Below are 20,263 nucleotides of genomic sequence, written 5' to 3' on the forward strand. Positions count from 1 at the left end.
CCAGGTATTTTCCAACCCACAGTTGGCCACCCTATGCTTACCTGAGGGTTCGACCTCTCTCACCCAATTGGCCAGGCCTCCTCAGTGGCGTGCCTGGTTGTGACATCTCAGCTTCAACACAAGCCATTTGCCACATGGGGGTTATGCGTGTTTTTTTTTTGGGGGGGGGGAAAGCAAATAAAGCAGCCAGTTCATTTATATCAGCTTTGAATATAGAAGCAACACAGGTGGGAGGGGAGTAGGCATTGCGTGCCCATTAATTCCACCAGAGAAGGCTGAGATCTCGTTTATGGACCTCAGGAGGAGCTACTTCTACAATATCAGCAATTACTTTCTAATTTGAGCCATGATTTCCAAATCACTACAGGTTTCTTTTATCTGCAATAATATAAGTTAGTTGGTGGGCTAGCAAAAGCATGAGGAGAGGATAGCTTGTGCAGCAGTAGAAAGAGCCACTTACAGTATCAAAAAGCTCCCTCTAGTGGAAATCCTCTGTGACCATTATAGCACAACAATCTCTGTCCTAAAAAAGGGGGGGGGGAGTGTGTGTGTGTGTGTGTGTGTGTGTGTGTGTATGTGTATGTGTAGAAAAGAGGCACACACTCATTGTCTGAAGTTTACTGTTTGTTTACTTCAGTCACAATGCCAATTTGCTAATTACAGGATGTCACTATACTAAATGTACTAGGACTTGAATGTTTCAATAGATTTCAAAAATATTTATTTGGTAATATTTATTTGGAAGAAAAGCACCTATTACTGGTGGTTGTGTGGAAACCCATTTTCTGTTTCCCTGTGCCTGGCTCTGGCTCCTAAATGATCAATATCCCAAAATAATGCCTCTTCAGACTTTTGAACGTGAAGCATGCTTTGCAATAGGTACCTAGCCCAGTCTTCAATGCTGTGCGGCTGCAGAGACCCTGAACTCACTGGCCTCCTATTGAAATCTAGGAGCTCCACAAGAATATTTCCATTTGAATAAGAATACACAATGCATGTATTATTATTATTACAGGAAAGGACAAAATTATATCCTCGAATTGGTTACCTGGTAAAAAAAAAAAGCATCACATCTACCTGGTCCAGTCCCCTACACATAGGAATGAATGTGCATAAAACACCCTAAGTACAGACCATACAAGTTGTGATCTACTGAACCAAATGTAGTTCACCAGATGTATACTGTGGATTGCCAGGTGTTTAACAAGCCACTGTTTTTGCAGTCCCAGGAAGGTAAATGAGCTGCTTTAGCTGTGCCTAGTTTTGATGCTACAGTGGGGAGTGCCTGAAATCTGCACTGGAATAAGACTTTTCTTAACTCGATGTTGCCTAGTAGTTTCAGTAGGATGGGAAGACCATTCCTCCAGAGCCATTGCTGTACTCTGTGCAAATGTACTGACGGTGGCTCTGCCAACCAAATTTTGCCTCTGCCTAACAACTTCTTTCTTCAACCTGTTGGTATCAGCCAGAGTTGATGCATAGCATACTGGCCTTCATAATTCAGATGGGCGTGAATCTTCCAGGAATCCTTCTAGGAAGAAAGGAGGTAGTGGCATTGCCTCTTGCCATTGCACAAGGACACTTGCACTGGAGAACACCGAGGACAAGGAGAAGCATGGCGGAATAGCAGCTTTCATTCTGTAAGCTTTCATGCAGTCCAATCCAGTGAGCATTTGCTCAGAAGCATGCCCCACTCATTGTATTGCATAGGACTGATATGTAAGATTTGTAAATTAGCTACAAATCTAGCTGCTTTAAATCATGTCAGTGGTGGAGAATCAGGACCCATCTACCAGATGATTCTGCACAGATTGTGAAAGTCTGCATTTTGTTTATTGTGTGATTCACTGCAAATTGCATTCTTTATCACCTGATTCTTTCACCCATGAAGCGATCTATTTCCCAGCTCTAAAGATGTGACTTGTCATAAGGGTCTATAATTAATATAAGTTCAGATGTGGATCTAACAAAAATGCCCTTGACAAAGTCTCATATGACTGAGGAAATATCAAAGCAGCCATTGCTTGAGATGAAGGATTTCTGGTATGACACCATTCATCTTTGGTTTTGATGGACTCCTCTCTTCAGTTTCCAAGCTTGGTGTCCTGTTTGCAAGAACAGATCATGTCAAGCATCAAAACATAGCATAGATTTACACATGGAACTACAAGAGATTAAAATGATTTGTTAACTTAGCGTGGCCTAAAGGCATAGAAAATAGGGAAGGCAAAGACTTTCCCTGTTCTTTTAATCTTGTGAGACAAGTTGTACTTTCAGTATGGGATTGTCCCAAGGCTGAGCTCTTATGCATTTTATAAATATAAAAAATATGGTTTAAATATGGATACATCAGCTTCCTGTTCAGTGCCCATTCCTTATTTTATTACATTATCATTACTATATCTAGTAACCAAGCAATGGAGCCACAACCAGCTAGCCATGGAAACCTTCTAAACTTCTGAAAACTCAAGAGGAACCTTCATATTTATGGGGGAAATCTAAAATGGCAACAACAGCATAAATAGAAGGTAAAACCACCCACCCAAAAAATCCTTAGTCACAATATCTGCAGATTTGCAGTTTTTTAAAAAATTGAGTTTGTCTTAACAATGACAAATACATGCAGAGATACCCACCTGGAGATGTGGCATGGTGTCTTGGAGCTGGAGGTTGGTAGGACAAGGTGGTAGTGTTGCCAACTCTGTGCCTGGGAAATGGAGATTTTTGAGTAGTGCCTGGGGAAGGACTCAGTGGAGATGTAATGTCACTAGGACACTTAGACTCTGTGGTATTTCACTGAATTCAACTCTAACGCTGCTGTTTCTTCCAAGGAATCTGATTTCTGTAGCCTGGAGATCAGTTGTAATTCCAGAAGAACTCTGGGCTCCACCTTAAGTCTGGTAACTTTACAAGGAGGATGAAGACACAGAACTGGTTAGTGAAATGGATGAAGCAATGTTGTTCATGGGGAGGGAGAGGTAATTGTGAGTAGGTGAGGAGAAAAGCCACAGCACGTAGAAGGCGGGAATACTGGGGACACACATATTTCCCCTTCCTTTTGAGTCCTCATCAGTTCATCTCTAAACATATCCAGCTGATGCTGAGGCAGCTGCATTGGTTGCTGGTTGAATTCCAGATCAGTTCAAGGTATTGTTTTTGACCTTTAAGGCCATACGTGGTCTGGGTCCAGTGTATCTGACGGACTGCTTGTCTGCTTATTTCCCCTGGGGAGCCCTTCACTCTTCTAACACCAATAGCCCAAGAGAAGTCTGCTGGCCTTGACCAGAGCCAGGGCCTTTTTGGTCCTTGACCCTACATGGTAGAATGAGCTTACGGAAGAGCTGAGTGCTCTGGCAGAACTGACTCATTTACTCAGAGCTCTTCCACCAGGTATTTGGATGAGGCCAGGTCAGTGACATATTCCATATCCCCCCCCCCTTTCTCAAAATCTAGATGTCTCATGCTGCTTGAAGACCACAGCTTGGTTCAACTGCAGTTTATATTATTGTTATTATATTCTATATTATGTCACTGTTATTTTATGAGTAATTTTAATGTATTTAACTTTATTGTATATTGAATGTTGTGAGCCAACATGAGCTGGTGACCCCAGGAGTGGCAGCATAAAAGTCCAATGAATGAATGAATGAATGAATGAATGCATATCTGGATGGATTACGTATACTCTGGAACAATACCTGTATCTGTTCATATATTTGGAATGCATTCAATGTAAGGGCCAGCAAGCCTACACTATCTGAAAGATAATATTGGTCTTGGGCAAAAAATAAATCTCTAAATTTGGTAAGCCAAACTATTGTGTTCATCAAGTAAAATAGTTGCCATGATTGTTGTTTCAAATAGTGATTATGACATCGTTGGCTGCATGTTCCAAAGGTCAGTCATGGAAAGAGTAGAGGCTACTTCATAGATAACCTAAGAAGGAGATAAATGAAAGATTACACATCTACAGGAAGAAAGAGCAGAGTATGTTCTTCTCAAGTATCCCAAGAGTTTAGCAATTCTGACGCTGTGCTAAGAATCCAAATTTCTCAAAGGTGACATCCAGGCTGCTCTGGCACTGTCCTAGGGGAAACAGCAGCCTCGCAGAATGTATCTGTTTAACTGGACAACTTCTGGGTTGTCTTCTAAACTCTGACACAGAGTCAAATCTGTAGATATTTGAACTTATGGTGACTGCCGCTAGAACTATTAATGCAGTGAAATGGAAAAGCACTATTTTCCCAAGTTTAGAAGATTGGAATGCCAAAACATCTGAGTATGTAGTTAAGGCTACACTTAAGACATATTTGAAGAACACATCATTTTCGAATTTTGAGGAAAGATGGAAAAACTACTATGACAGTAGTTAAATCTATAGTGAGAAACATTAAAAAGGGGGGAAACTCTATATGTTTATATATAGAATTAAAAGTTATATCAAGACAATGTTTTCTTCCCTGTTTCCTTATTGATGCTTCATTTATGCTGAATAGTTATTTTGAATTAAAGCAAAATAAGGTTTTTGTTAAAAAGTGTTATACCAGCAAAATCCACACATTTTGTTATAAAGTGTTATATCAGCAAAATCGTGTAGCGCTAAAAAATATCCTGCCTCTGGCCATTCCCCATCTTCTGGCTCCCACTTTCGTCTGCTTCCTTCTCATGCTCCTTGCACTCTGCATGTCTTCTTGAAATGGCGGAAGAGAGCAACACACTTTGCATGTGACTCTCTTCTGCCTGTCAACCAATCCCCTTTCTCCATATTTCATAATGGGAATTTCAACATTCCCACATTTATCAGGGTTGGGGGGGTTGGGTTTGCGGGAGAGCCTCCACATTTCAGAATAGCTCCAGGAGGCTCTTCCCTGATTCCCCTCCAAATTCTATAATGATTGCTTCAAGGGGTCCACGTCTAGGGGCTCCTGAAGAGGGTGCCCTCATCCCTCACATTATATCCTATGGAGAGTTCGTCCCATAAGACAGTGGTCCCCAACCCCCGGGCCAGGAACCGGTGCTGGTCCGTAGATCAGTTGGTACCGGGCCGCGGCTCCTCCTTGTCCTCCTCCATGGCTGCTACCTCGGGGGCTGCCCTGCCACTCTGCCACTGGCTCACCTTTGGTGCTCTCCAGCGGCTGCCATGGCTGGGGCTCTCCCTCGGCGTGGCACTGCACGGCTGCTGCTGGCAGCGCCCCCCAGCATGCGGCGGGAAGTCAGGGGCACCACTGGGAAAGCAAGCGGAGCAGGGGCTCAGGCAGCAATGTCCCTCAGCAAAAGACTACCCCCCCGGGCCTCAATAAAGTTGTCAAGTGTTGACCGGCCCCCGGTGATTAAAAGGTTGGGGACCACTGCCATAAGATATAATGGAGGAATGGGGACACTCTCTTTAGGAGCCCATAGACATGGACCCCTTGGACCAATCATTCTGATATTTGGAGAGGAGTCAGGGAAGAGCCTCATGGAATTACCCTGAAGTTTGGAGGCTCTACCCCAACCCCCCACACCTCAGAAAAGGCTGGAATGCTGAAATTCCCATTATAGTCTATGGTGCCGAAGCACAGGTGTCTGGATTGGGCCCTTAGTGAGTCCTTTGATTTGGGGAGGGGGCAGAGGAAGAATCATTCCGGATTGGGGGGGGGAGAAAATTTTAAAGAGGAATGCCTTGTGTTTAAACTGTGGGCAGAATTATTTTTTTGCTTTGCCTGCACGATTTAACACCTATTCATTGCTCCAGGCAATATGCTTTAAAAAAAAAAAAAACATCCCCGGGAAAAGAGAGAGAGAGGCGGGTGTGAGAGCGGAACATTGGAGGCAGAGATAGAGCTACTTCGGCTCCACACATTTCCTTAGCACGTGGCTTGCTGGTTGCTCTCCTGTAGCTCACAGTTGGGTTGGGGAATCCACTTTATTTGATTCCCCAGCTAGGACTTTAAAATGGAGGATGTAGCTACCGGTTTGCTGCTTGGACGCTGGATGTTGGCAACGTCGTGCAAAATGCCAAAAACATTTTAAAAAATAGTTCAGGGCCGCTCCTATAGAAGCAGTGGTAGCAAATTCCATCTGCACCCTCTCCCTCCCTCCACCTCCCCTTAAGATGGTTTTAGGGTTCTACCAAATTGAGACGAGTTTTACCACCGGTTTTTTACTTTTGCTGGTTTTATGCAAGAGATCTTTTTATTGTTTTATAAGGGTTTTATTGGGGTTTTAACAGATGTTGTAACCTGCCCTGAGCCTTCGAGGAGCGTCGGGGAATAAATTGAATAAATAAATAAATAATAAAATATGGCATCTGCATAAGGTAAGCATTTCACTACATTTAATGGGTGCGCAATGGCCGTCAATGTAGATTTGTAGAGTCTATAAGCATATATCAAAATAAGTAATAAAGTATTGAATAGAGATATACTTTGTTAAATATAAAATACTGAATAATGTTAAGGTTCAGATGAGAAGGAGATGGGGCTATTCATGTTAGGAATCTGAAGAGGTGGAGAAGGGAGTAATTTAGATCCTTATTAATCTATATTCTGTTCTATAATGAACAATGGTTCCTAAATTGCTGTATCAAATCTATCTTCCTTCCTTCCTTTTTGAAAAATAAAAATAAAATATATTATTTACATTTTTTTAATGTAGTGCAGAGATGAGAAGTGTCCAGAGTACACGTCCAACTGTAGAAATCAGCTCTGTCCATGTTACAAAAGACTGATAATAACTTATACACAAGGCTAGTAACCACTTACACAAATCCATACTTTTATGCCTAGTTCCACAATTCTGGTCCTGTCTTGGTCTAGTTGATTCACTGGGATCCTTGAGGCTTTTCTTTGCGATTCTTTGCTTCTGTTTAAATGCTTTCCATCTATTGCTTTGCACTTTACGGGTAGAAAACAGGTTTTTTAAAATTCTCTGAGCACAGTCAGTGCACTATCTTTCCCAGGACAAAATTCAATTAAAATACACTTTAAAACCCCCTGAACAGAAGTGGAATGCAGAGCCTCTTCTTAATCCTGTCGCAAGCTCTGTTATGTAAGTTGCCAAAGCTGTTAATTCAGACGCTTCTCCTGCCTTGGCACTGCCTGCAGGCACCCTCTACTCCCCTCCCCACTTTATCTGTTGCTTCTTCTGTTCTTCCAAACATCTTTAAAAGTTTTCTGAACTTCAGTGGCTGAAGCTGTCTTGTGCAGATATCTGCTCAACATGTGTGCACACACAGACACACACACCACTGCCTCTTTCAATTAAATTGGATCAACTAAGCTTAAGGCTGAGATGCATAAATACACAGCATCTGGCACTGCAGCTTTCTCTGTCTCTTCTCCCCCCTTCCCGTTCTATGAATTTAGCCAGTTCTCAATGGTCAGTCAACTGTTCTCAAGAGCTCCTGGATAAGCCTGTGAGGCAGTTTGCTGTAGTAGTTAAGAGTGACTGCATCTAATCTGACAAGCCGGGTATGATTCCCCACTCCTCCACATGCTGCCAGCTGGGTGACCTTGGGCTCACTGCAGCACTGATAAAGCTGTTCTGACCGACCAGTAATATCATGGCTCTCTCAGCCTCACCTAAGGAAATGAAAGGGAAAGAGATTGTAAGCCACTGAGACTTCTTCTGGTAGAGAAAGCAGCTTATAAGAACCAACCCTTCTTCTTCTTCCATCCTTTCTGCAACTTCCATCTCTTATACCAGTCTTCTTCATAAGAAATGGGAAGAGGTAGAAGCTTCTTTGCTCTCAAGAATATTAGTGGCCAACTTTACCATAACACTTTTGGAATTAAGGTTCACTCATCTTTACTCAAGGCTATATCACTATCACCTCAGTTTAAACTTGGGTTCCTGGACGTGGGCAGGGGCAAACCTGGAGTGGCTGCTAACTCCAGTTTGGAAAATTCCAGGAGATTTGGGGACAAACCTGGGGAGGGGACAGAGGACAGCAAGAATGTGATGTCATGGGGTCCACCCTCCAAAGCTGCCATTTTCTTCAGGGGGGACTCATCTTGATAGTCGAGAGATCAGTTTTAATGCTGGGACCCATCCAAAGATTGGACACCCTAGGCAAACCACTTTGGTATCAGAAGAAGTGATCAATGACTCACGAATGCTCATACCCTTCCACAATTTTTGTTAAAGTGCTACTGGACTCTTACTCTTTTCTACTGCTAGGCAAACTAAGTTCTGGAACTTTGATCCACTGGTTTCTGGTCTTGTCAGGAAATAGCTTGTGAAGTCAAGCTTAATAATGTAGTTAAGGAATGTTCCCAGGTTGGCTGTGCTAGGCCTTGTCTTTTATGATCCTATACCTTCATAAAGGGAATAAAACTGAAGCTCAGTGGCACCATAAAGACAAATAACATTTATTCCTGCCACAAGTCTTGTCCCTGTTTACCAAGAACAGACCTTATATTTTGGTGCCTGTTTCTATTTTGTACCTATTTTTGGTGTTCAGGCAACTTTTGCCCTGTCAAAAAGTTTCACATGAGTTGTTAGACTTGTCATTTGCCAAAGCTGAGCTTTCTCCACAAGATCTTTAGAACTTAAATACTGAAGTGGGAAGCGGATGTCTCTTCTCCAGTGTCAATGCGAGCGCATGAATACTAAGGCACCATGCAGTGCACAGCTTGCCAGCTCATGCACTGCAGCTGCTGAAGTCTATTTTGAACTGTTGATAACATATCTCAGGACAACAATCCTTTTCTAGTATATCTTTAACCCAAAGAACAAACAGCCCCCTAGCACTTAAATCCACAGAGGACAGTGATGGATGGCAGAGTAAATTAATACAGCAGCCGGAAGGCGGGGTTGGGCCTTCAGCAGCATAGAATGGAGGTGGCTCAGGCAGTGATTCTAGGTCTGAGAACAGGGGTGTTACAAACATGCACTTATTTTGGTCTGTGAAATGTCAGATCATTTACAAAATTGGAGGGGGGGGGGCATTCCAGGAACCAAAGAAGAAGCAAGCCTCAAACCTGCTCGAGAAGAAAGCATGAAGTTCTGGAATTCAAAGTGTTTTGAGACTTGGGGGCTGCTGAATATGTTTCTAAATGAAACTGTCATCCTTTCTGTTGTGTTTTACTACATTTTCAAGCAATATTCTTCATTATTATTATTATTATTATTATTATTATTTAATTTTTAGACCGCCCTTCTCCCAATAGGTCTCAGGGCGGTTTACAACATAAATAGTTAAAACACAATAAAATCCCCATAAAAACCCCAATTAAAAGTTACATATAACATATTCATAATTGCTTTGTACTAGTATATTAGCAATACTGTGCTTAAGTATGAGACCTTCTCCTTCACAGTCAATAGCTAATGAAGGTTTCCTTTAAAGGACACAGGAAGAGCTGGTGCACACAATGACAAGCTGAATATAGGTAGATGTCTTTGCACCTTGCACACTCTCAATTTTCTCTTGAAACTTCCAAATAGTATTTATAAACAACTCCTATGCAACTTCAGTAATATCTTTTTGTTGAGTTGTTCTCAGAACACAATCCACTCTCTGCTAAACTACCTCAGAAATGATGTGGCTCTTTAAGATCAACCGCATTTTTTTAAAACCAGCATTCGTTTTTGTGAGGTCTGACCCATGGAAGCTTATGTGGGAAAAGACTTTGTTTGTTTTGAAGGTGCTTCTCAATTCTTGTTTTGCTTTGGGCTTTCCACCCTTTGGAAACTCAGTGCAACCTTAAAAATACATTCTAAGGAGTAAGTTCCAATGAATATATGTGAGGAGCTTTCTGAGTAGGCCAGTTTTAAATACTTTGTAAGACTAAACTCTTTTTTCATACAGAACATATGACTGATTCATGCAGAACTGAGAATGCACTGGGCCATCATAAACTGAAGCTTTTGTTTCTTTTGGGGCTTCCTTTCTCCAGTTTTATATTTGCTCAAATGTAAGGGACTTACATTAACACAGCTCTTTGAGCGCATAACAGCTTTTAGTCAATCTATGTAGACTTCAAACCATGCTACTCTGAGCTTAGTTGATTACATGCAAAACACTGTGCACTGAATGCTAAACAGATACACTGTTGACCCACAAACACCTCTGGAAAAACTTGTAGCTATGATCTGAGGGCAAGCATTCTTTTGTATTGAGTTCAGTGCAAGGCAAATCAATATGCATGATTGACTCAGCCTACAACATGTTAGCTTAAGTAATCATAACTGATTAAAAATAGCTGTTAACAGGGTGAAATAATCATGTGAATCAGCCCTAACACAGAGATTTGCATGACATGCTGAACAAATTTTTCCTACTGGTTCATTGCCTCTGGCACCTGTGGACATCCATGTAACAAACATGGTGAGCATAGGCTCCATACTGCACATGTGATTTGTTTCTAGATTAACATCATCAGTTTAAACAGAGTGACATGCTTCTAAACTCTAGGGGCCATTCCACACGATTTAAATGTAGCAGACGTCTTACCTTTGGTTAACGCTACTAATTCAACATTCTGCATGACGTCGTACACAATCTGCAACACTCCTGCAACACTCTCGCAAAAATCGCTTCATTGTAGCGCTTTTTGGGAAATCCAGAAAAGTGGATTCCCCCCTTAAAAAAATGCTAGACTCTTGAGAACAACCTCAACACATCCGAAAAAGACATGTGCGTTCTCAGTGTAGCGGTAGAAAGAATGTCCCTCCCTCGCTCTCGCCCCGAGCTTCCAGAGATGCAATCGCCATTTTTTCCCCTTAGACCGGCGAAAGCAACGAATGAGCAAAGCTTCTCCAGCTAAAGTCCCTCCACAGAAGTGATTAACAGTAAAACAAAACTCCCACCCCGTATTGAGTCTGCCATGAAAACGCTAGAGGGCGTCACCTCAAGGGTCAGACATGACCCGGTGCTTGCACAGGGGATACCTTTACCTTTACCTTTACCTAGATAAATGTGGAGTTTAAATCATACAGTTCAGTTGTACATGCATTGAGTGTAACATAATTGCTTAATGCATGTATAAAAAAAGCTGCACACTGTACATTAATTGTACAAGTGTTCACTGTAACTTGTGCACAGGTCTACTAGTGTGAAATGCATATTGTACCTAATATTGTGGAGGCTGCTTTGTCAAGCCAGTTTAGGTCCAATGTGAAAACACAGAGTGTTACCAAACCATAGCACAAATCAATTATTACTTACTGTCAGTGCCTGAGTCCAGAGACTGAAAGTACAAAAATCAGGTAAGGATCCTAGTTTAAAGGCTCCAAAGATTTTGAGCTTCACTGTGGCACAATAAATGATGTTGGTGTTACATTTTTGCTGAATTTGTGATTATTAGAGAGTCCGTGATTCTCAGAGAGATATTTGAGTGTCTCAGTTTTTGTTTAGGAACAATAAAAGTGTCTCTGGATCCTAGGAGGTGAAACTGGCCTCAGCCAGGTCTGGGATTTTGCAGTGGAGTGCTCTGCCAACTGAGATCAGGGCCCTGTGGGACTTTAATCAGTTCTGTAATGTCTGCAAGACAGAGCTATTCCACCAGGCTTATGGTTGCAGCAAGGAATATAACATCCACAAACATCTAACTGGCTCGCCTTCTTAGAGGAAATATCCACTGGAACACTCAGGGTTGTTGTTGTTGTTGTTGTTGTTAAGTGCGAAGTCGTGTCCAACCCATCGCGACCCCATGGACAATGATCCTCCAGGCCTTCCTGTCCTCTACCATTCCCCGGAGTCCATTTAAGTTTGCACCTACTGCTTCAGTGACTCCATCCAGCCACCTCATTCTCTGCCATCCCCTTCTTCTTTTGCCCTCAATCGCTCCCAGCATTAGGCTCTTCTGCAGGGAGTCCTTCCTTCTCATGAGGTGACCAAAGTATTTGAGTTTCATCTTCAGGATCTGGCCTTCTAAGGAGCAGTCCGGGCTGATCTCCTCTAGGACTGACCGGTTTGTTCGCCTTGCAGTCCAAGGAACTCGCAAGAGTCTTCTCAGGGTTATTAAAGGTAAAGGTAAAGGTATCCCCTGTGCAAGCACCGAGTCATGTCTGACCCTTGGGGTGACGCCCTCTAGCGTTTTCTTGGCAGACTCAATACGGGGTGGTTTGCCAGTGCCTTCCCCAGTCATTACCGTTTACCCCCCAGCAAGCTGGGTACTCATTTTACCGACCTCGGAAGGATGGAAGGCTGAGTCAACCTTGAGCCGGCTGCTGGGATTGAACTCCCAGCCTTACGGGAAAAGCTGTCAGACGGCTGCCTTACCACTCTGCGCCACAAGAGGCTCATTCAGGGTTATTACACCTGCCCAAAATGATATTCTCCTCATTACTCAATTAGTGGGCACATGGGTTGGGATACTGAAACGTGTTTTTAATGTTTTAAATGTAAAATATTTTGGATTTCTAGTGCTAACACAACAGATATGCCATCAAGAAGATGTATTAAGTGGTGCAGAATGCACAGAGAAGAGCATTTCAGAGGGAATATGTTGAGATTTCTTGAGAAATACAGTTCAGCTGTAATCGCTGGCCACATGTACTCTGCCTAGATCTGTGACTGGGGAGGGGAGACAGGATGCTTCCAAAGCAGCCGCACATGTTATGTCCAGTTGAATTAGTACTTATCGGAGTCATGCTTGCATGAGCAATAAACCTCCCAAAATGTATACAAAATCTTAACTCTTTACAAGCCACAGAGGGAACAAGACTAACAATGCAATCTGAGGCAGATTTATTCCAATCTAAATCCATGGGTTTCAGAGGACTTAGACTGGAGTAACTCTTCATAGGATTGCATGGAATGTGATGTTTGGACAGATGATGTTCCAAATGTCAGGAGCATGACAAAGCCAGGAAAGATTTCAGGATAGAATGTCTTGATCTGACCTAGACTCCATGATTTGGCCACAATCGGAGCAGCTCCTGCAAAACTGACAGATAAGCTCCAAGTGCCTCATGGCAAAGGGACAGAGCTGCTGCTTCCTGCACCAACCGGAGCTACAGAATCATTTTCAAGGCCACCCATACACACTGCAATAAAAACAAAACTACCCTACAGGTGACAAAAACTTGTATGGCTGTCCTTGTGCTCTCCAGGGAAGAAGTGCAGCACCCTTGTCTGTTCCACTTCATATTTCTGTTAAGGCCTTGGAGGAGGAGCGTGTCCCATGGTTTAAGTGCCACTAACTCCCACTCGAGGTGTCTGTCCCACCCCTGAGAGCCTCCTCCTCCAACCAGCTTGCCTGTCTGTCCAGCGGCTAGCCAATCACCTTCTGTCCCCCACCCCTGACCACCTCCTCCTCCTTCCACTTCCCTCTGAGGCTCCGAGTCTGCAGATCCCTGCCGTGTGAGAGCTGCCCCTGTCAGTGAGTTCCCTAACAGCTGCCTGCAGCCTTTCCAGGTCCTGGGAGGAGGGGGAGGCCATCTGCAGAGTTCTTCCACTCCGCCCCCCTAATCTAACACCCGTTGTATTCCTGAATGTAATGGGTTTGGCCCCTGGTAGCTAACATAATTGATTGTGTTTGCTGAAACAGACTAACAATCAATATAAAGGTAAAGGTAAAGGTATCCCCTGTGCAAGCACCGAGTCATGTCTGACCCTTGGGGTGACGCCCTCTAGCGTTTTCATGGCAGACTCAATACGGGGTGGTTTGCCAGTGCCTTCCCCAGTCATTACCGTTTACCCCCCAGCAAGCTGGGTACTCATTTTACCGACCTCGGAAGGATGGAAGGCTGAGTCAACCTTGAGCCGGCTGCTGGGATTGAACTCCCAACCTCATGGGCAAAGCTTTCAGGCGGCTGCCTTACCACTCTGCGCCACAAGAGGCTCTTAAACAATCAATCAATATATTAATGCAATATATGATCACATTGGGGCTTAAAATTTTTTAGTATGTGCCTCTGTGAAAGTGACTCTCCATTTTACAGACAGAAAACCTGAGTCACAGACAATGTGATGCACTCCTATGGTTTCAGTAAACAGATAGTGCTGGAAAGGAATATCAGATTCCTCTCAATTATCCAGAAGAAAGTTCCAAAGGGCATTCAGTGGTCAGGGAAGGGTGGGTTATATAATGTCACATAAGGTGGCCAGTTATTCATTGGCTAGACAATAAACACGAGAAGCAATCTCTCATGCTCAGTTGCATTTATAGGAAAGTCATGTTTTGAAGGGTTTTTTGCATTTCAAAATGCCAGTATCTCACTAAATATTGACACAAAGCCCCAGAGAAGGCCATAAAACAAATAGAGAAGACACCTTGCTAGAAAAGACATCTATGATTGCATTATGTCTAATAGAACAAATATGCTCAGTTCCACAGTGGTCCATAGAACACATGTGCAAACTTGTACACAAACATACATACATATCTTTATCATTCTGTTAGTAGTTTTATGAATCTTTATATCCCTCTAGAACTCAATAGTCACACATATCATTATAGAATGCGTCATAAGGAACAACAGAACAAAAATCCATATCTCCATTTGACCTTCTCATGCAGTTGTGTTTTGTAAAATAAATAGCACATGTTTCACATTCAAAGCACATAGTCTATCATTTTCCATCAAACTATCCCTTTTGCTGTAGGGCCGTTGTGTTTCCTGAGCTGTCAAATCACAGTATTCTACACCTAGAGGAAAATGATTCTTCTCCAAGAGACAGTTCATTGGTGTGGTCGAAGGAGGGCACACAATTATCATGGGCACTGAATGAATATTACTTTGCCATTGTTAGTTGCAAAGTCATGTCCTACCCATCACGACCCCATGGACAATGATCCTCCAGGCCTTCCTGTATTGGACACGTTCTGACCTGAGGGGTTCATCTTTCAGCGTCATATCGTTTTGCCTTTTGGTACGACCCATAGAGTTTTCATGGCAAAGATACTGGAGTGGTTTGCCATTTCCTTCTCCAGTGGATCATTTTTTGTCAGAGCTCTCTGCTATGATCTGTCTGTCTTGGGTGGCCCTGCATGGCATAGCTCATAGCTTCACTGAGCTACGCAAGCCCCTTCGCCACGATAAGGCAGCAATCCTTGAAGGGGGAATATTACTTATGATACTATAAAAGTACAATCTTGAACAAAGTTATGGTCTTCTGAGTCCATTGATTTCAATGGACTTGGAAGGATATAACTCTGTTTAGTATCCATGTCATGTAAAGCAAGGAAGCCCAGCAATAGCCCCGAGAGAGACTTAGCTACCAGGAGGCAGGAAAGGACAGACTGGGTGCTGAGGCCACATGAAGAACAAGCAGAGGCAAAGACTTCTAATATTAGGGGTAAAATCTTACTGCCTAAGGAGGGAAAGCTGCTTTTGGAGTAAAAACCCACTCATATGTTGGCCAAGACGGCCAGGGGGTGGACATGGCAGGAGGAAGGGGAATAAAAGGCCAGAGCAGGAGAAGAAACATCTATAACGAGACCAGTTTGACTGCTGTGGTAGTCAGTCAACCTCTTGCTTCTGGCCCCCATGATCCAGCTGATGTTTGGTGAAGCAGTGGGAACAAGATGGAAGGGAAAACCTGGTGTTGGGCAATGTCCCAACTTAACTTCTGAGTATCTATAAGTGATATATCACAATGCTGGGTGATGGTCAAGGAACACCCACCCCCATCTCTATAGTAAAAAACAGGAATCTCTGTAAACTCTATGGTTTTATAATGTTATGATGGTATTTCTGGTGATTACTAAAGAGGCATGATGTCACTTCTGGGTTTTCTCCAGAAGGAATGGCATGCCATCACTTTATATTGCTCCCTTATGTCCCCACTGGGCTCTCGCCATTCCTGACAAGGAAAGTGTCAAGTTACCTTCTTGGGGTTGACCTGTTTGAAAGCCTAACTGAGCTAGGGCTGCTGTAGTTTCTGACTTTTGACAACACTCAGTGGGTGCCTGGGGAGAAAATGAGCCAAAAGTCACTATCACGTTGATGGTGCCCATCCATGGCAATGCTGCCTCAGTCCGTGTTAAGGCTGCTGTGCTTAGAGAGGCAGCATTTCAGGAACTTTGGGCAGGGACTGAGGAGCAAAACTAGTGACTTGACAAAGGTAATGAGGGACAAGCCGTGATCTGGCATTTGAACCTGGGCCTCTGTTATTGCAGCAGACCATGCTATAAATCTTTCCCCAGGTGTCAGCCTTTTATTGGACAGGCTGGAGAATAGCAGCATGACCCTGGCCCTGGGGGCTTGACAGCCTCTTGCTATAGACTTCTCAAACAATCTGTTTACATTTATGGGAAGAAGAGAGGGTCACAGCAACTAAACCATCACCTCCTCACAGTCTTCAGACTTTCAGGCAAAGATGTGAATGCAGCTTGGTCCATGTGCCTGGACATCCTGTCTTCTTCAGGGTCGCTGCACTGCATGTAAAGAGTCAACACACATTTACTTCATCTATATAGTTGCTAACTTGTTTTTTTCCAGAATGCATGAAGAGGGTGCAGGGGTAATATCACCCTCCATGTATTCCATGAACATTATTAATATTTATTAAATTTCTAGAGCACCCTCCTATAATGGCTCAGGGAAGTTTACATAATGGATTAAAACTGCCATGACAAATACAAAACCATCATGACAAATACATGATAAAACCGTCATTACCAATAGAAAACTTAATAAAATGAATGTCTTGTATGAAAGAGTTTTTATCTCTGATAATTCAACCACCCCTTTGACATTTTTTCCATGTGACCTAGGGTTGCCAAGTCCCCCTGCCTATTGATGGGAGATGGGGAAGTAAAATTGCCAGATCCTGGTTGGAAAACTCCTGGAGACTGAAGGGTGGAGCCTGGGGAAGACTGCAACCTCAGTGGGGTACAATGCCATAGTGTCCACCTTCCAAAACATCCATTTTTTCTAGGGGAACCAATCTCTGTAGCTTGGAGATGAGCCGTAGTTCCAGAGATCTCCAGGTCATACCTGGAGGTTGGTACCCCTATTTTGTTCTCTCACCCCAAGTAGTGATTTCAGTGCACCTAGGATGGATAATGCTGTGCTTTTTCATTTCTTTTTTTTATGCTGATGTTCTGAAACTTCTCATTTGGTGTTTTTGATTCATTTGTTACTACCTTATTTGCTATCTATATCCATTTTATACTGTCTCTCTGCTATTTATATGCAATCTGAAGAAAAAAAGAGTATGCAGTTTATATGTAAAATTAACATTTAAGATTGCACAAATTCAACAGGAGAAATTTGGCATGAGGGAACAGAATGGCATCACATTTAAGACTTTAACGTGCACAAAGGGAATGTAAAAACTATGTATTTAGATGTTTATTTATAGCCCCACTCTTTTCCTAAACAGATGGAAGGAAACGGAACTCTAGGCAACTAACAAAGTTAGTTGAAATCAAAAACATCAGAAAATTAAAAACAGCCAGCAACAATCATCCTAATAAAAAAAAAATTATCTACACCCTAATCCTAACCACAGTTAAGCAACCCCCAAGAACTTACAGTTGCTACAGAAATGCATTAGAAATGAAGTGTCCCCCCTGTCATCTGAAACTATTCCACAGGGTTGAGGCAGTCACTCGCCCCAAGCTCATGAAAGAGAGAGAGAGAGGCAGTGGCCTGAATTTTCACAGGGTTCACAGCAGCGAAGAAATATTGTCAGGCTGGGAGAGATGGTCTTTTCAGTAGGTGGTTCCAAGGTCACTTAGGGCTATAAAGGTCAGCATCTGCACCCTGAAATGGATCTGGAAACATAGGCAACCTGTGCAATGATTGTAGACTAGGAGTAACACAGCTAGCCCGTAAACAAAATGGGGACTTTCAAGTTGAAACAACTGAGGAATTTGGCAAAATCTCCAGGCTGTACTCTAGTAAATGAACTGCCCATTCAGTAGCCTATCCTCTGTCAAAGGAATCTTAACTGGTCCTCTTGAGCTACTGAACAAGCAGTGGCTTTACAAATATAGTCTGTTGGTGGCTGAGAAAGTAATAGTACACTTCAGAACTTTGCACTAGATATGGAATGCATGTTGATGATAGGAACTTTTTCCTTCTCACCCCCCATGACTGGGCTGGGGCCTGTGTAGGACTCCCAAACTCATCTAGCCAAGGCACGTATGCGCATCAGCTCCCCCTCCAGGGTTATACTGTGAATGTCAGGAGCTTTCTGTTTTTACATTCTGTTTCCCTCTTTGGAGACTGGGCTCTGTCTCCCTTCCTGTGCTACGGTTGCCAACCCAGCTACCTTTCTGCAGCAGGACTCTCTCTTCAGCTTCTTCTCCATCATAGGATGGGATATGGGATATCATGTTCCTTTCTCCAGAGGTCGTAGCAGTACTGGTGGCCAAAACGACAAAATGTGATTGGGGATCCGTTTGTGTAGAAAAGCCTTACAGCTGTCTCCCTTATTTTGGCATTTTTATAAGGGAGCTCTAGACCAGATGGGACTTGTCTTGTTTTTGTTTTCAATCCAGTGTAACAAATCCAATATTTGCAGATTTTTGCATTGCCCCAGTATATAATTCCCCTGCCATCAGCAGCAGATGCTGAAAACCAAAGAGAATTCCAAATGTGTGGAATAGCACTGATGAGGACCAGAAAATGAACATGGGCTGAGACTCTGCTTTCCACAGCCAGAAGTCCATTGACCAAGTGTCACTGGTATAGCGGTGACCTTATGTCAAACATAGCTGTGGGTTAGCAAGCTTCACACGGCAAAGTAAATTCCAGTGAACCGTGCATGAGACTTCATGGATGTATATTACAATATTAGCAAGGATTCACAAATATCTGGATTACGATGCGAGGACTGGAGCATCATTCCCCCACAGAATCAGAACTTCGATAATCACTTTGAAAGGAAAGCATTGATTTCTGGTTGGATCCAGTGTGTTGGCTGCTAGCGCTGTCACCCTCCAGGTGGCAGCTGTAAATTTCCCAGGATTACAGCCGATGTCCAGATGACAGAGGTCAGTTTCTGTGAAGAGAATGGCTGCTTTTGAGGGTGACCTCTATGGCATTATGCCTAGCAGAGGTTCCTCCCCTCTCTGAATCAGATTCCTCTCTGAATCTTCAGGCTATGCCCTCAAATCTCCAGGTTTTTCTGCAAGCAGGAGCTGGCAGCCCTGCTAAAATGGTTGCATTTGTCAGGATAGGATTTTGGTTCCAGCGTTCTGTTTCATCTCAAAGTCTGAGTTTCTTTCTCTGCTGCTTGGGAAACTGAAATGAACAAAGAAGACAAAAACAAATTCAACCAGCTTGGGAAATCTGTACTTATTCCTGTTTCATACCTTGTTTGTTTGCAAATCTAGAACAGAAATCATTCATAAGATGACTTCCAGGCATTCCTACATTTCTGTTATTATGGCATTTATATTCTGACTTTAGGGGCAGACTAGGAGGCCAAAATGGCTGTTGAAGCTCACCCCATCCCACAGACTGCCCTTGGCATTCCCCTGATGGACAGTGGGAAGGAAAAAGCTGGTTCCTCCTGGCTTCTGTACATCTCACGTCCCCTGCCTACGTGGTACAGGGTGGGGACCACTGGCTCCCATGAGATAGAGAGGCAGCTTGCATCCATTTTGGATGAGGCAGGGATCACCAGCTCATGGCAAGACCAGCTTGTGTCTGCCTTGGGTGGGACAGGGGCCACTGGCTTGTGACAGTGGTAGTTCCTAGGGATGTGCACCTCAGCTCAGCTGCCTTGGAGATCAATGGAGCTGTGGAGATCTCCGAGGCAGTGCAGAGGGAGCCAGTGCCACAGCTCCATTGATGTCTGAGGCTGCCAAGCCGAGGCGCACATCTCTAGTAGTTCCTGCCCCCCCATGTGTGGTGGGGGCTGACAGCATCATGTTGGGGCTACCTTGGAGTAGGGGTGGACTTGGTGGGAGGCAGCCCCCCCCCTCAGAGACAATATTCCACTAGAGCTTTTCCTAGTAGCCTTAATAGCCAAGCCATCCCTGCTTGCCTTTCTTCTTCCAAGGATCTCAAGGCAGTATAAGTAGGATTCCCAGGAATTCTCCCAGGCAGGCACTGAGCAGGTTAGATTCCGGTTGGCTTCAGTAAGCATCACAAGGCCTGAAATGATGCCTACCCTTCCTTACTATTTCATGGAACATGCCCAGCAACTCTCAGTCAAGAACTGGCTGACTCTGTACTCAACTGTGCTGCGGTAGCTAGGCTATTAACACGAGACCCCAAAATTTTAGGCCAAAGCCAATAGTTACATCATCTCTCTGTGCCACAGCTCCTTGATTGTTTCATTTGAGAACAACAGGATCCCAAGCGCTGAATCACCCATCCAGCTTGCAGTGTGCCCATGTCCAAATGCGTCATCTGACTTTTCATGGCACAA

General features: G+C 43.5%; 1 long non-coding RNA gene across 2 annotated transcripts in view; it reads right to left on the bottom strand.

Annotated features, from left to right (window-relative positions):
- Positions 1–649: 649 nt before the first annotated feature.
- Positions 650–20,263, bottom strand: part of LOC143836013 (uncharacterized) — a 150,202-nt gene continuing 130,588 nt past the window's right edge. Inside the window, exons 3-5 of one of the 2 annotated variants that reach the window (XR_013230456.1) lie at positions 6,744–6,875; positions 2,637–3,936; positions 650–2,105 (exon numbers count right to left, since the gene is read on the bottom strand). This is a non-coding gene — a long non-coding RNA (uncharacterized LOC143836013). Of the gene's footprint in view, positions 2,106–2,636; positions 3,937–6,743; positions 6,876–18,154; positions 19,129–20,263 lie in introns of both variants that reach the window. The other variant, XR_013230455.1, reaches the window with a different exon arrangement.

This window comes from Paroedura picta, chromosome 4 (assembly GCF_049243985.1).
Source record: "Paroedura picta isolate Pp20150507F chromosome 4, Ppicta_v3.0, whole genome shotgun sequence".
NCBI classification, from domain to species: Eukaryota; Metazoa; Chordata; class Lepidosauria; order Squamata; family Gekkonidae; genus Paroedura; species Paroedura picta.